This window comes from Muntiacus reevesi, chromosome X (genome assembly GCF_963930625.1).
Source record: "Muntiacus reevesi chromosome X, mMunRee1.1, whole genome shotgun sequence".
In the NCBI taxonomy this organism is placed as follows: domain Eukaryota; kingdom Metazoa; phylum Chordata; class Mammalia; order Artiodactyla; family Cervidae; genus Muntiacus; species Muntiacus reevesi.
In genome coordinates, this window is record NC_089271.1 from 93,381,738 (window position 1) to 93,398,281 (window position 16,544).

The 16,544-nt window shown below is 37.8% G+C and overlaps 1 non-coding gene across 1 annotated transcript; it reads left to right on the forward strand.

Annotated features, from left to right (window-relative positions):
* The first annotated feature begins 14,774 nt into the window (after window positions 1-14,774).
* On the forward strand, window positions 14,775-14,847 carry TRNAG-CCC (transfer RNA glycine (anticodon CCC)). The gene has a single exon. It is a non-coding gene; the product is annotated as a tRNA-Gly (tRNA).
* Window positions 14,848-16,544: the final 1,697 nt, after the last annotated feature.

A 16,544-nucleotide genomic window follows, 5' to 3' on the forward strand; every position in this document is an offset into this window, starting at 1 on the left:
GGCATTTCTATTTCCAGTTTTTAAAGGGATCTCCACACTGTTCTCCATAGTGGATGTACTAGTATGCATCTTCACCAACAGTCTAAGAGGGTTCCCTTTTCTATGCACCCTCCCCAGCATTTACTGTTTGTAGACATTTTGATAGCAGCCATTCTGACCAGGCTGAAATGGTAGCTCACTGTGGTTATGATTTGCATTTCTCTGATAAGGAGTGACGCTGAGCATCTTTTCATGTGTTTGTTAGTCATCTGTATGTCTTCTCTGGAGAAAAGTCTGTTTAGTTCTTTGGTCCATTTTTTCATTGGGTCATTTATTTTTCTGGAATTGAGGTGCAGGAGCTGCTTGTATATTTTTGACATTAATTCTTTGTCAGTTGCTTTGTTTGCTATTATTTCCTCCCATTCTGAAGGCTGTCTTGTCACCTTGCTTATAGTTTCCTTTGTTGTGCAGAAGCTTTTAAGTTTCATTAGGTCCCATTTGTTTATTTTTGCTTTTATTTCCAATATTCTAGGAGGTGGGTCATAGAGGATCCTGCTGTGATTTATGCTGGAGAGTGTTTTGCTCTAGGAGTTTTATAGTTTCTGGTCTTACATTTAGATCTTTAATTCATTTTGAGTTTATTTTTGTGTATGGTGTTAGAAAGTGTTCTAGTTTCATTCTTTTACACGTGGTTGACCAGTTTTCCCAGCACCATTGTTAAAGAAATTGCCTTTTCTCCATTGTATACTTTTGCTTCATTTGCCAAAGATAAGGTGTCCACAGGTGCATGGATTTCTCTCTGAGCTTTCTATTTTGTTCCATTGATCTATATTCTGTCTTTGTGCCAGTACCACATTATCTTGATGACTGTAGCTTTGTAGTATAGACTGAAGTCAAGACGGTTGATTTCTCCAGTTCCATTCTTCTTTCTCAAGATTGCTTTGGCTCTTCGAGGTTTTTTGTATTTCCATACAAATTGTGAAATTATGTGTTCTAGTTCTGTGAAGAATACCATTGGTAACTTGATAGGGATTGCATTGAATATACAGATTGTTTTGGGTAGTATACTCATTTTCACTATATTGATTCTTTCAATCCATGAATATGGTATATTTCTCCATCTATTTGTGTCATCGCTGATTTCTTTCAGCAGTGCTTTATAGTTTTCTATATATAGGTCTTTTGTTTCTTTAGGTAGATTTATTCCTAACTATTTTATTCTTTCTCTTGCAATGGTGAATGGAATTATCTCCTTACTTTCTCTGTTTTCTCATTGTTAGTGTATAGAAATGCAAGGGATTTCTGTGTGTTAATTTTATATACTGCAACTTTACTATATTTATTGATTAGCTCTACTAATTTTCTGGCAGTGTCTTTAGGGTTTTCTATGTAGAGGATCATGTCATCTCCAAACAGTGGGAGTTTTACTTCTTCTTTTCCAATCTGGATTCCTTTACTTCTTTTCCTTCTCTGATTGCTGTGGCTAAAACTTCCAAAACTATTTTGAATAGTAGTGGTGAGAGTGGGCACCCTTGTCTTGTTCCTGACTTTAGGGGAAATGCTTTCATTTTTTTCACCAGTGAGAATAATGTTTGCTGTGGGTTTATCATATATGGCTTTTATTATGTTTAGGTGTGTTCCTTCCATGCCTGCTTTCTGGAGGGTCTTTTTCATAAATGGATGTTGAATTTTTTCAAAGGCTTTCTCTGCATCTATTGAGATAATCACATGATTTTTAACTTTCAATTTATTAATGTGGTGTATCACATAGATTGATTTGAAAATATTGAAAACTCCTTCCATCACTGGGATAAAGCCCATTTGTTCATGATGTATGATCTTTTAAATATGTTGTTGGATGCTGTTTGATAGAATTTGTTGAGGATTTTTGCATCAATGTCATCAGTGATATTGCCCTATAATTTTCTTTTTTTGTGGCATCTTTGTCTGGGTTTGGTATTAGAGTGATGGTGGCCTCATAGAATGAGTTTGGGAATTTACCTTCCTCTGTAATTTTCTGGAAGAGTTTGAGTAGGATAGGTGTTAGCTCTTCTCTAAATTTGTGGCACAATTCAGCTGTGAAGCCATCTGGTCCTGGGCTTTTGTTTATTGGAAGATTTCTAACTACAGTTTCAATTTCCGTGCTTGTGATGGGTCTGTTGAGATTTTCTATTTCTTCCTGGTTCAGCTTTGGAAGGTTATACTTTTCAAAGAATTCGTCCATTTATTCCAAGTTGTCCATTTTATGGGCATATAGTTGCTGATAGTAGTCTCTTATGATCCTTTGTATTTCTGTGTTGTCGTGATCTCTCCATTTTCATTTCTAATTTTGTTGATTTGATTCTTCTCCCTTTTTTTCTTGATGATTCTGGCTAATGATCTGTCTATTTTACTTATCTTCTCAGAGAACCAGCTTTTAGTTTTGTCGATTTTGGCTAAAATCTCCTTTGTTTCTTTTTCATTTATTTCTACCCTAATTTCTATTTCTTTCCTTCTACTAACCCTGGGATTCTTCATTTCTTCTTTTTTCTAGTTGCTTTAGGTGTAAAGTTAGGTTATTTACTTGATTTTTTTCTTGCTTCTTGAGGTAAGCTTGTACTGCTATGAACCTTACCCTTAGCAATGCTTTTACTGAATCTGATAGGTTTTGGGTTCCCATGTTTTCATTTTCATTAATTTCTATTCATATTTTGATTTATTTTGTGATTTATTGGTTATTCAGAGTGTGTTGTTTAGCCTCCATATGTTTGTATTTTTAATAGTTTTTTCCCCCCTGTAGTTGACATCTAATTTTACCACATTGTGATCAGAAAAGATGCTTGAAATGATTTCGATAGTTTTTTTAATTTACCGAGGCTACATATATGGCCCAGGATGTGATCTATTCTGGAGAAAGTTCTGTGTGCACTTGAGAAAAAGGTGAAATTCATTGTTTGGGGGTGAAATGTCTGATAGATATTACTTAGGTATAACTGTTCCATTGTATCTTTTAAGGTTTGTGTTTTCTTGCTAATTTTCTGTTTAGTTGATCTATCCATAGGTGTGAGTGGGGTATTAAAGTCTCCCACTATTATTGTGCTATTGTTAATTTCCCCTTTCATACCTATTAGCATTTGTCTTACATACTGTGGTGCTCCTATGTTGAGTGCATATATATTTATGATTGTTATATCTTCTTCCTGGATGGATCCTTTGATCATTTTGTAGTGTCCTTCTTTGTCTCTTTTCACGGCCTTTATTTTAAAATCTATTTTATCTGATACGAGTATTGCTACTCCTGCTTTATTTTGGTCCCCATTTGCATGAAATATCATTTTCCAGCTCTTCATTTTCAGTCTGTATGTGTCCCTTGTTTTGAGGTGGGTCTGTTTTAGACAGCATATATAAGGGTCTTGTTTTTTAATCCATTCAGCCAGCCTTTGTCTTTTGGCGGGGGCATTCAACCCATTTATATTTAAGGTAATTATTGATAAGTGTGATCCTGTTGCCATTTATTTTGTTGTTTTGAGTTCAAGTTTATAAACCTTTTCTGTGTTTCCTGTCTAGAGAAGATCCTTTAGCATTTGTTGAAGAGCTGGTTTGTTGGTGCTGATTTCTCTCAGCTTTTGTTTGTCTGTAATGCTTTTGATTTCTCCTTCATATTGAATGAGATCCTTGCTGGGTACAGTAATCTGGGTTGTAGGTTTTTCTCTTTCATCACTTTAAGTATGTCCTGACCTTCCCTTCTGGTCTGAAGAGTTTCTATTGAAAGATCAGCTGTTGTCCTTATGGGAATTCCCTTGTGTGTTATTTGTTGTTTTTCCCTTGCTGCTTTTAATATTTGTTCTTTGTGTTTGATCTTCATTAATTTGATTAATATTGGTCTTGGTGTGTTTTGCCTTGGGTTTATCCTGTTTGGGACTCTCTGGGTTTCTTGGTGTTGGATGGCTATTTCCTTTCCCATTTTAGGGAAGTTTTCAACTATTATCTCCTGACGTATTTTCTCATGGCCTTTCTTTTTGTCTTCTTCTTCTGGGACTCCTATGATTGGAATGTTGGGGCATTTAACATTGACTCTGAGGTTGTCCCAATTTCTTTTAATTCTTTTGTCTTTTTTCCTCTCTGCTTCATTTATTTCCACCATTCTATCTTCCATCTCACTTATCCTATCTTTTGCCTCATTAATTCTACTGTTGGTTCCCTCCAGATTGATTTTGATCTCAGTTATTGCATTATTTATTATTGATTCACTTTTTTATTTCTTCTATACATTCGTTAAACATTCCTTGCATCTTCTCAATCCTTGTCTCTATTTATCTATAACTCCATTTTGTTTTCAAGATTTTGGATCATATTTACTATCATTATTCTGAATTATTTTTTAAGATATACTCCCCATCTCCTCCTCTTTTGTTTGTTTTGGTGGGCATTTATCGTGTTCCTTACCTGCTGAATATTTCTTTGCCTTGTCATTTTGTTTAGATTGCTGTTTGGGGTGGCCTTTCTGTAAGCTGGAAGTTTGTGTTTCCCCTTTATTGTGGAGGTTACTCCCTGTGGCTGGGGTTGGACCAGTGGCTTGTCAAGGTTTCCTGGTTACAGAACCTCTTGTCTGTGTTCTGGTGGGTGGAGCTGGATTTCTTCTCTTTGGAGTACAATGAGGTGTCCCATAGTGAGTTTTGGGGTGTCTGTGGGTCGGACAGCAATTCTTTTCTGCATTCAAAGTTCTCCAAGACATTCTAAGTTGACTGTGGGGATTAATAAGTACGAGGCACTAACAATTAGGTGATGTACTTGAAAATCTGGTTAAAAAACTGAAATGTCTAACTAATTGGGTAACTATGTCAAAATAATTTTCAAGTCTCTTTAAATTGGCACTTTCAACAATCAACAGAATGAGAAGAATTATTGAAATCATATATTTGATAAGGGACTAATATCCAGAATAAAACCTCCCACAAGTCAATGACAATAACAATCTGATTATAAAATAGGAGGAAAAAAAAACCTTGAATGGCTATTTTCTCAAAAATGTACAAATGGTCAACAAGAACATGAACATTACTAATTCAGTTCAGTGCAGTTCAGTCACTCAGTAGTGTCCGACTCTTTGTGACCCCATGAATCGCAGCACGCCAGACCTCCCTGTCCATCACAAACTCCCAGATATCACTCAAACTCAAGCCCATCCAGTCGGTGATGCCATCCAGCCATCTCATCCTCTGTCGTCCCCTTGTCCTCCTGCCCCCAATCCCTCCCAGCATCAGGGTCTTTTCCAATGAGTCAACTCTTCGCATGAGGTGGCCAAAGTATTGGAGTTTCAGCTTCAGTATCAGTCCTTCCAAGGACTGATCTCCTTCAGGATGGACTGGTTGGATCTCCTTGAAGTCCAAGGGACTCTCAAGAGTCTTCTCCAACACCACAGTTCAAAAGCATCAATTTTTCAGTGCTCAGCTTTCTTCACAGTCCAACTCTCACATCCATATATGACCACTGGAAAAACCATAGCCTTGACCAGATGGACATTTGTTGGCAAAGTAATATCTCTGCTTTGGAATATGCAATCTAGGTTGGTCCTAACTTTTCTTCCAAGGAGTAAGCATCTTTTAATTTCATGGCTGCAGTCACCATCTGCAGTGATTTTGGAGCCCAAAGAAATAAAGCCTGACACTGTTTCCGCTGTCTCCCCATCTATTTCCCATGAGGTGATGGGACCAGAAGTCATCATCTTAGTTTTCTTAATGTTGAGCCTTAAGCCAACTTTTTCACTCTCCTCTTTCACTTTCATCAAGAGACATTTTAGTTCCTCTTCACTTTCTGCCATAAGGGTGGTGGTCATCTGCATATCTGAGGTTACTGATATTTCTCCTGGCAGTCTTGTTTCCAGCTTGTGCTTCTTCCAGCCCAGCGTTTCTCTTGATGTACTCTGCATATAAGTTAAATAAGCGGGGTGACAATATACAGCCTTGACGTACTCCTTTTCCTATTTGGAACCAGTCTGTTGTTCCATGTCCAGTTCTAACTGTTGCTTCCTAACCTGCATACAGTCTTCTCAAGAGCAGGTCAGGTGGCCTGGTATTCCTATCTCCTTCAGAATATTCCAAAGTTTATTGTGATCCACACAGTCAAAGGCTTTGGCATAGTCAATAAAGCAGAAATAGATGTTTTTCTGGAACTCTCTTGCTTTTTCGATGATCCAGCAGATATTGGCAATTTGATCTGTGGTTCCTCTGCCTTTTCTAAAACCAGCTTGAGCATATGGAAGTTCTCGGTTCATGTATTGCTGAAACCTGACTTAGAGAATTTTGAGCATTACCTTACTAGCATGTGATATGAGTGCAATTGTGTGGTAGTTTGAGCATTCTTTGGCATTGCCTTTCTTAGGGATTGGAATGAAAACGGACCTTTTCCAGTCCTGTGGCCAGTTTGAGAAGGCAGAATGATAGGATACTGAAAGAGGAACTCCCCAGGTCAGTAGGTGCCCAATATGCTACTAGAGATGAGTGGAGAAATAACTCCAGAAAGAATGAAGGTATGGAGCCAAAGCAAAAACAATACCCAGATGTGGATGTGACTGGTGATAGAAGCAAGGTCCGATGCTATGAAGAGCAATATTGCATAGGAACCTGGAATGTTAGGTCCACGAATCAAGGCAAATTGGAAGTGGTCAAACAGGAGATGGCAAGAGCGAGTGTCGACATTCTAGGAATCAGCAAACTAAAGTGGACTGGAATGGGTTAAGTTAACTCAGATGACCATTATATCTACTACTGTGGGCAGGAATCCCTTAGAAGAAATGGAGTAGCCATCGTGGTCAACAAGAGTCTGAAATGCAGTACTTGAATGCAATCTCAAAAATGACAGAATGATCTCTGTTCATTTCCAAGGCAATCCATTCAATATCACGGTAATCCAAGCCTATACCCCAACCAGTAATGCTGAAGAAGCTGAAGTTGAATGGTTCTATGAAGACCTACAAGACCTTTTAGAACTAACACCCCAAAAAGATGTCCTTTTCATTATAGGGGACTGGAATGCAAAAGTAGGAAGTCAAGAAACACCTGGAGTAACAGGCAAATTTGGCCTTGGAGTACGGAATGAAGGGGGGCAAAGGCTAATAGAGTTCTGCCAAGAGAATGCACTGGTCATAGCAAACAACCTCTTCCAACAACACAAGAGAAGACTCTACACATGGACATCACCAGATGGTCAACACCGAAATCAGATTGATTATATTCTTTGCAGCCAAAGATGGAGAAGCTCTATACAGTCAGCAAAAAAAGACTGGGATCTGACTGTGGCTCAGATCATGAACTCCTTATTGCCAAATTCAGGCTCAAACTGAAGAAAGTAGGGAAAACCACTAGACCATTCAGGTATGACCTAAATCAAATCCCTTATGACTATACAGTGGAAGAGAGAAATAGATTTAAGGGACTAGATCTGTTAGACAGAGAGCCTGATTAACTATGGGCAGAGGTTCATGACATTGTACAGGAGACAGGGATCAAGACCATCCATGGAAAAGAAATGCAAAAAGGCAAAATGGTTGTCTGAGGAGGCCTTACAAATAGCTGTGAAACATCACTAATTAGGGAAACACAAATCAAGTATTACCTCACACCCATTAGGTGGCTATTATATGTATATATATATGTAAACAGGAAACAATAATTGTTGGCAAGGATGTGGAGAAAAGGGAACACTTTTACACTGCTGGTGGGAATGTAAAACAGTGCAACTACTGTAGAAAATAGTACAGAAGTTCCTCAGAAATTAAAAATAAAATTACCACATGATCTAGAAATTTCCCTTCTTGGTATACACCACAACAAACTGAAAGCAGGGACTCAAAGAGAGATTTCTATACCTATGTTCACAGCAGCATTATTCACAATAGCCAAGGAGGAGAAATAACTCAAGTGTACATTGATAGAAGAATGGATAAACAAAATGTGGTAGAGTCTACTACACATTGGGATAATATTCAGCATAATAAAGAAGGAGATTCTCATACTTTCTACAACACAGATGAACCTTGAAGATGTTATGTTAAGTGCAAAGAGCCAGTCACAAAAGGATAAACACTGTAGGGTTCCACTTATATGAGGTACCTAGAGTAGTCAAATTCATGAGAGGGAGTAAGTAGAATTGTGGTTGCCAGGCACTGGTGGTGGGAAGGATGGGGTTTCAGTTTTGCAAGATGAAAAGAGTCCCTGAGAAGGATGGTATTAACGGCTGCACCACAATGAAAGTGTACTTAGTGCCACTGAACTATGCACTTAAAAATGGTTAAGATGGTAAATTTTATGTTATGTATACTTCACCACAATTTTTAAAATATCAGCGCTATAAAAATAAGGAAAGTTTCAGAAACCAATAAATCAAGAGAAGCCTAACTAGACACCACAAGTAGCTGTAATACGATATACTGCATGTGATATTTTGGAACAGAGAAAAGGGCATTAGGTAAAAAATAAGGCAACCTGAATAATATACATAATTTACTTAATGTTGTGTGTGTGTGTGTGTGTGTGTGTGTGTGTGTGTGTGTGTGTGTGTGTGTGTTCAGACCTGTCTGACTCTGTGTGACCCCATGGACTGTAGCCCACAGCTCCTCTGTGCATGGAATTTTCCAGGCAAGAATACTAGAGTGGGTTGCCATTTCCTACTCCAGGGGATCTTCCTGACTCAGGAATTGAACCTATGTCTCCTGCACTGGCAGGCAGATTCTTTACCACTGGCACCATCTGGAAAGTCTATTTAATGTTAATGCATACATAAATATTGATTCATTAATACACCTTACAAATATACCATACCAGTGTAAGATGTGAACAATAATGGAAATTGGGTGCATGTGATACATGTGATACATGTGAACTGTCTATACTATCTTGTTTTGAAAACTTAAAACTGTATAAAATATACTGCTTACTTTAATAAAATATCATTTGCCCTGGATTTCACAAAATGACACATTTAAAACAAACCCCAATAATAGCTCTATAGCTGACATTTGAATTGTTATTTGTCCTGCTCATTTGGTACCACCCTCTGAGGAGTTTTAATGTGCTTCACTGATCACTTCTTAATCTAATTAATCTTGAGTTCATCCATGTGAGGATAGGACAAACAGCATTAAGAATTATCCTCTTTGGTAGACAAGGAGACTGAGGTCCAGAAAGTTTATGAGTGGACCCAAGGTCAGTCAGCTAACTTGATGTTAAAGCCAAGAGAGTAACCACATTGTCTCCATTTCCCAGTTTAGCATTCAGAGGCACTGTTCCCTAATGAGCCTTTCAGGATTTGTGAGTACCGTTGGAAGATTTCAAGAATCTGCTGAAAGCTTAGCTCTCTCTCGCTAAATAGCACAGATTCACTCACTCCAGATTCACTATTGTAAGGAGTCCTCCAACTTTGTGCCCTGAAGATTCACTTTCCCCCAATAGTCTCCTTTCTTCTTCAAGTATTGTATGCTTCTGCATCATAATTGCTCAGCAAACATACATTCACTGAATGAATAAAGGAATAGAGGTAAGAATAAATGAATGAATGAACAAACTGTAAAAAGCAAGTGACATCCGTGAACTCTAGTGAGAATAGCTGCTCTAAGTCTACATGGTGGCCAAATAGTGGCACATTTTCCATCTCAGCATACCAACCTTCCCTGCATATCCTTTACAGTAATCAACCAAATTATTTTCTAAGGCCTCTCTCCTCCTTGCCCTCTTCTCCCTCACTACTTTCTCCTCACCCTTTCTCCATTTTTCTCTCTCTCCCCCTTTCTCCTCCTCTGCCCCCTTTCCTGTATTCATGAACTGTTTCACCTAATGTCACTTCTTTGAATTATGTAGGGTAATTACAATAGAATGTTATGTCTTTTGCTATTATAGATACACAGATTCCCTTCCATAGCATTCAAAACACTAGTGTGTCCTCATATGTAGATACTTTTCTCATTGTAAATTATTTGGCTCGCTTATAAATTATAATTGTATGGATGATCCCTCTTTATTTCTCATTTGATATTCGTGTTAAATACTTGATTTTTGTTTCCTTTCTATCCAACTCCAATCTACAAAAGCCAACACTTAAAGTAGCAAATGCATTACATATTTTAACAAATCTTCCTTAAATAAACCCCTTGGTGATGGCACTAATCACTCCATTTTAAAAATTAAATTTAGATTGCTTTAAATAGGAGATTTTCCAAAATGTGGCACACCTTCATAGCCTACGAGCCACAATAAGCTATATTTCCCTACTACTATTTTTATGTGCCCTTTGATTTAAACATTTTAAAATTCCCAAACACAGCTTCCCTGTCCTTTTAAACTACCACATATGATTTGATCATCTACAGCTATAAGCTGTCTTTTTTTTTTTCTATTCCAAAGCATTATTGACCCTGATTGTAGGCAGTCTGTACCAAAGCACATGAGACTCTGGGTAGTAGTAATACTCAGCTTTTGGAAAGCAGCCTCAAGATGGAAGGAAGGGTAGCTCAAAAATACAACTTGAATTTTTCACAATTGAGCACTAACCTTTATGCTTAATTTAGAATGAATGCTCAGGCAGAGCTTTTCTTCCTCCAGGGTACCTAGAAGACTGCTGACACTCAGTGCACATTATAAGCCATTTAACTAGCAATGCACTGATGGAGTAGGAAGACTGGCAGTAGGAAGTTTGTAAGATCCCTAGTATGACTGATTAAAACACAAAACAAATAAAAAAACCTTGATATTTCTTCATGAGGAGGAAAGGCATTCTTTAGTTCCTTAAAAATATAACACAGCATGATAAGAGAGAGGAATGAGGTACTGTATGTTTTCAGAAGAGAAAGCTAGCTGACTACTATATTCCATATCTAAACATTTTAAAAATACTTGTCCATTCTCTAGCCAAAGTACATACTTTCATTTGCTTTCTGTTTTGCACAACACAAATACCCATGACTTGCAATTAAGGTAACTATCTAGTCATATATCAATAAAATAAGTAAATTTTGCTCAGTCGTTGTAAATTTTGCTTCCTTAATCCCATCCTTCTGCCTCCTACCAAAGGGGCTGTCTCAAATTTTACCCTCCTTTAGGGCAGACATCACCTCTATGGTATAATTCCTGTGCTGAAAGGCACAAATACACATTTGTGCTAGAGGCACAAATACACATTTAGGTATTGTGGTTTGCACTCCAGTGCTGTGCTGTGCTTAGTCATTCAGTTGTGTCTGCCTCCTTGCAACCCCATGGACTGCAGCCTGCCAGGCTCCTCTGTCCATGGGGACTCTCCAGGCAAGAATACTGGAGTGGGTTGCCATGTCCTTCTCCAGGGGATCATCCCAACCCAAGGACTGAACCCAGGTCTCCCGCTTTGCAGGCAGATTCTTTACTGTCTGAGCCACCAGGGAATCCGAAGAGTACAGGACTGGGTAGCCTATCCCTTCTCCAGGGGATCTTCCCTATCCAGGAATTGAACCAGAGTCTCCTGCATTGCAGATGGATTCTTCACCAGCTGAGCTACCAGAGAAGACCAAGGAGAAGCTAAATTCCACTCTATCATTCTGACCCAGACCTGAGTGCTGGCATCATTTCTAAATAGGAGCAACAGCCCTTTAATTACTGTCTCAGGAACCCAAGAGTCCAAATTAGTCATGCTAATTAGTCAAACTTTCTTCCAATATAAATCCTTATTACCAGTGCCAGTAGCTATATATGACACTCAAAGCTCAGGAATTCCTAAAAAGCATACTTTGTATTATTTCCTTTGCATAGCCTTCTCCACTTGACTACCTAGTATTCAGATTACAGAGCAGAGTTCATATTTCTTATTTTGGTTAGATGTCTCTTGAACATCCATCTATTACCCTGGTAAGTATTCCTTGTGCTGGAGTCATTGACCTGTGACTTCAGTACCAATCTCCCCATTACTTTATAAACTCCAGATCTGAATCATCTTTCAACTCTAAATGCCCAACACTGAATGAACAGTGTCTTGAATTGCTCATCACTAAATAACTGTGAAATAAATTGCCATGTAAAGAGAAAAAAAAATTATGCCTAATTTTAACCTATTCTGCTAATTCAGCCAGAGGTCTTAAACATGTTCCTCTTTCTCTTCCCCACTTTCCCCCTTACCACCTCTCAATTCTTATTGAAAATATTTGGCACTGTGAGTAGCTATATAAAGTAAAGCCTGCTACTTGGGTTGGACATGAATGGTCAACTAGATGCTTTTAGGTGCAAGTGACAGAACATAGAATTCTTAAGTGACTTGAATAACAACAACAACAAAAAAAACCTTACTGGATCAAATAATAAAAAGATTCCAAGCAGACAGGTCTGTATTGATGGCTCAAGCAAGTATCCAAGACCTCATGTCTCATTCCTTGACTTGATCCTCTGTCTCTCATCCATTTCAGATTTGTGTGTCATGGTCATAAAATGCTTGTAGCAACTCCAGAACTTACATTCACACAATTCTACGTCCATAGACAAAAGCAAGGTTCTCTTTCCTAGAAGTGCCCATGAAAATCTCATTGCATCTCTTTTTATCTATCTGGTTCATATGCCCGTTCCTGAACAAATAATATAACTGATGCTTAGGGGAATGCAAGACTCTAATTGGATTGGACCTAGATTGTGTGCCTACTGTAAGCACATGGCTGACAGTAGGAAGAAGTGATATACAAAGAGTGCATGAAGGCATGGTGACAAAAAATGGTGAATGAACACTGGATGGCAAAACAAACAAATTCAAATTTATATACACAAATAAAAAGTATCTAAGAATTCAATCAAGAAAACACATGGCTGCAAGTTAAAACAGCTGAATGGAAGTACATTATAACATTATAATATGGATATGAGAAGGGGAAGACCACACACACTAAGTCAAATTTTCTGAATTCTATAAACCTATATATCTTCCACACCTCAAAGGTTGGAAAACTATATCGACCACCATACACAAGTGTTTTTACAACACCTTCATAATGGACAAGTGAAGGGCAGGGATTGGTTTTACAAACTCACATCTACTATAAAATAACCTAGTAATTTACACAATAACATAAATAGCCTTACCTTGATTCAAATATTGAAACATGCACAAGATTGCTTATTGTTCTACAGTCCAAAAGATATGGTTTCTTATGACCTTAGAAAAGAACATTTAATATTTATAAAGGATTTTGTAGACAAATAATTATATTTCTCTGTGCTGTATATATGCAGCAATTGTAGTAAAAATGGATTTTGCAAACATGTCGTGAAAGCACAGATCATCTTAATAAGACAGCATCTATCATCACCCAATAAACACTTAACCAAATACTTGATAACTTTATTTTCTTAATTTCTAGTGATTCAAATGTCTTTCATATGATAGCTTTAAGTCTGAACAAAATAAATTTCCACTGTTATAAACCACTTTATCAATTAGCATCTGTAAGTGGTTTAACAAGGAACAGAGGAAAGAGATTGAGTATAAATAAAGATAGGACACAGGGCAAACAAATATAACTCAGTAAATTGTATTTTGACCATGTTAAAATAACCAGGCATAATACGATTGTGAAAACATTATTGGAGGACTTCTAATTGGAACAACAATAAGGTCTCCATTGTTTAGTAATGTTCTGGCTCAAAATGCAAACAAAGCAGCAACTAAAACCTCATCCAGAAAAATGACTAAAGTCCATGGGAATACCCTAGGAAAAACACTTTCAAATAATAAACATAAAATGAAACTTGAAATTGCACTTTAATTTGTCCGTTTCTCTTATGTGAAAAAACTGAGGTCCAGATCATATCAGAGATGTGCCTAAGGTCACAGAAAGTCCAAATCCTAAATGACTGATTTTCAAAGTAAAGTATGTTTACTCTATGGTTATAAAAAGGATCCAAAGGGAGAAGGGAAAATATTAAATGCCCATAATATTTTGTGTGTGTTTGTACATTTTATTTTGTGCACAGCATGTTTGCAGACATGTGCACTCAAAATTTTTTCTGGTCAATATGCCCTTTCAAAATCATTTGTACACTACTGTCTTAAAGTTATGACCTACACCTAGGCCAGACTTTCCCTCATCACCCTTCTGACACCTCCTCCAATCCAGACATCTCTGGTACTGAGCACCTACAACTCTGCCAATCAACTGAACACATGCCCTCTTTTTCAGCTGAGGACTTGGAATCAAAACTATTTCAGCTAGGCTTTTCAAATTCTTATTTCTTTATCTGCTTGCTTCAAAATATCATCATTCTTTCTTAAAACACACAGATTAAAAAGGAAGAAACCCAACCTTTAAGGTAACACTGCTGCTTCAGCTGTGAATAGTCAAAGGAAATAAGAACTTTTAATAAAATATAAACAACTACTAAAACAGCTCTCACACCTTATCTAATACAAAATACAAATGATTACCTTTGAGGATTTTTTTAGTATCTGACATGCTAATTGAGTCATCTGTCCTCAAAGGCTGATGCAGAGTGAATCAATTATCACATATACTTTATTATGCAGCCTATACACTGATAAATAACACAGGCCCATCCTCTATGGGGCTTCTGCTCAACATCCCTGGGACTGACACTCTGCTGGAGGGGAGATACAGTTGGTAAAACAGAAAGTGTGTGGGCATAAATATCCACTGATTACAGCCTGAGTTTAAAAGTTAAATTTAGGAGATCCATTCCTCAAGGATGCAGCATTTTCAACAAGGAAAAACCTTAAGACATAGTAGAAAGAAGCAGTGACCATGGGAATATTGTTCTTGTTCCATAGGTATTTAAAAAATAGATTAAACTATAGGGACTTCCCTGGTGGTCCAGTGGCTAAGACTCTGTATTCCCATTGCAGGGGGCCCAGGTGCAATCCCTGGTCAGGGAACTAGATCCCACATGCCCCAACTAAGACCTGGTGTGGACAAATAAAAATAATAAGCAAGTAAACATATAATTTTAAAACAAGAAGCTCTACATATACATGTGATTGTGAAAACACTTTCATTAAAATTTATAGTGCAAGACAATCTTCAAATGAGTTATTTAGACATTTCAGAAGTCTTCCTTCCTGTGAGTGATAAGTGAAGTTGCTCAGTCATGTCTGACTCTTTGTGACCCCATGGACTGTAGCCAACCAGGCTCCTCTGTCCATGGGATTCTCCAGGCAAGAGTACCGGAGTGGGTTGCCATTTCCTTCTCCATCATTCCTGTGAATGGTAATCAAAATCATGGACCTCCTCAATGTACTCCTCCCTGTAACAGAATGCAGCATGGCACAAGAGTTAAAGCACAGGTTCTGGAGTCAGAGTCTCTGGTTTTGAATCACGGCTCTGACACATGGTTGTCAGACAACCATACATGGTCGTATGACCATAGGCAAGTTATTTAATTCCTCTGAAACTCAGCTTCCCCATCCACAAAATGGAGATCAAAACAGAGTCCAATATGGTTGCTGTGATGATTATATGATTTGATAAATGGTATCCGACAAAGTGAAAAAGTGAAAGTTGCTCAGTCATGCCCGACTTTTTGTGTCCCCATAGACTGTAGCCTGCCAGGCACCTCTGTCCATGGTGGTACCTCAAAAAGGGTACCTGATAAATTGTAGTTGCTGTGGGGGGATGTGGCTGGAGATGATTGAGTGTTACATCAAGCTTCTTGATGATTTAAATTGCTATCTAAAATATAGGATGACCAAGATCTATTGTTCTTTGGGGCTATCTTATTTAGCATTTTCATATCACTCATTGAGTATAACAATTAGGGACCTGTACAGAGCATCATATCAAACCAGCCTTCAGAGAAATGACTCTTGATTTGCTTCATAACTGCACGCTTACAATTGTGGAAGACAGCATTCTCACTTTGTATCTCCACAATAGTCACTGAAATTCAAATTACCATACAAACAAAAGTATAAAAATCTTTTCTAAATCCCTAATTACCATTAATACAAAAGTAAGGAGGACTGTGTTCTATGGGATGAAATATGGTAATTCTATGGCATCAAAGGACCAAGAAAATCATAATGGCTCCTCTGGTTAGAATAGTGCTGCAGCTGTAATGAGGCCTCCTAGCATTTTTGGCTCTGGCAAAAGTCTTCTTTGCTTCTTGGCATTGACACTAGAGCCAGCATTTTAAATTACAGGTATCTTCTCATCACATAGCTTATCAACTTTTGCACCTCTTATCTTGAAATGCAACAGTATCAGGGTTAAAAGAATGATGCCCAATACAAATAGGGAGATGATGAGTTCCAATGATGTACATAACAAGCACAACTTACTAAACACAGATGGCAGGTATACAGAACAAGAAATTCAGCCCATCAGCAGTAGAGGGGTAAGCTTCCTTGATCTTCAAGGCCCTAAAAAGTGTCTTACTATCAATAATATCAGCTTACTGAGATGATAAATCCATTAGTCCTTTATGTAAGCCATCCCTTGCCATTTTCAATACTATCTTGGCCCTTCCTTATCATTCAGGAGACTTTGGCCATTATCTACCTGCTCACCCATAAGGTTGCAAATAACTAAAAGCAACTCAGTACATGTTTCCTGCAAGGATGAATAAATAAAAAAA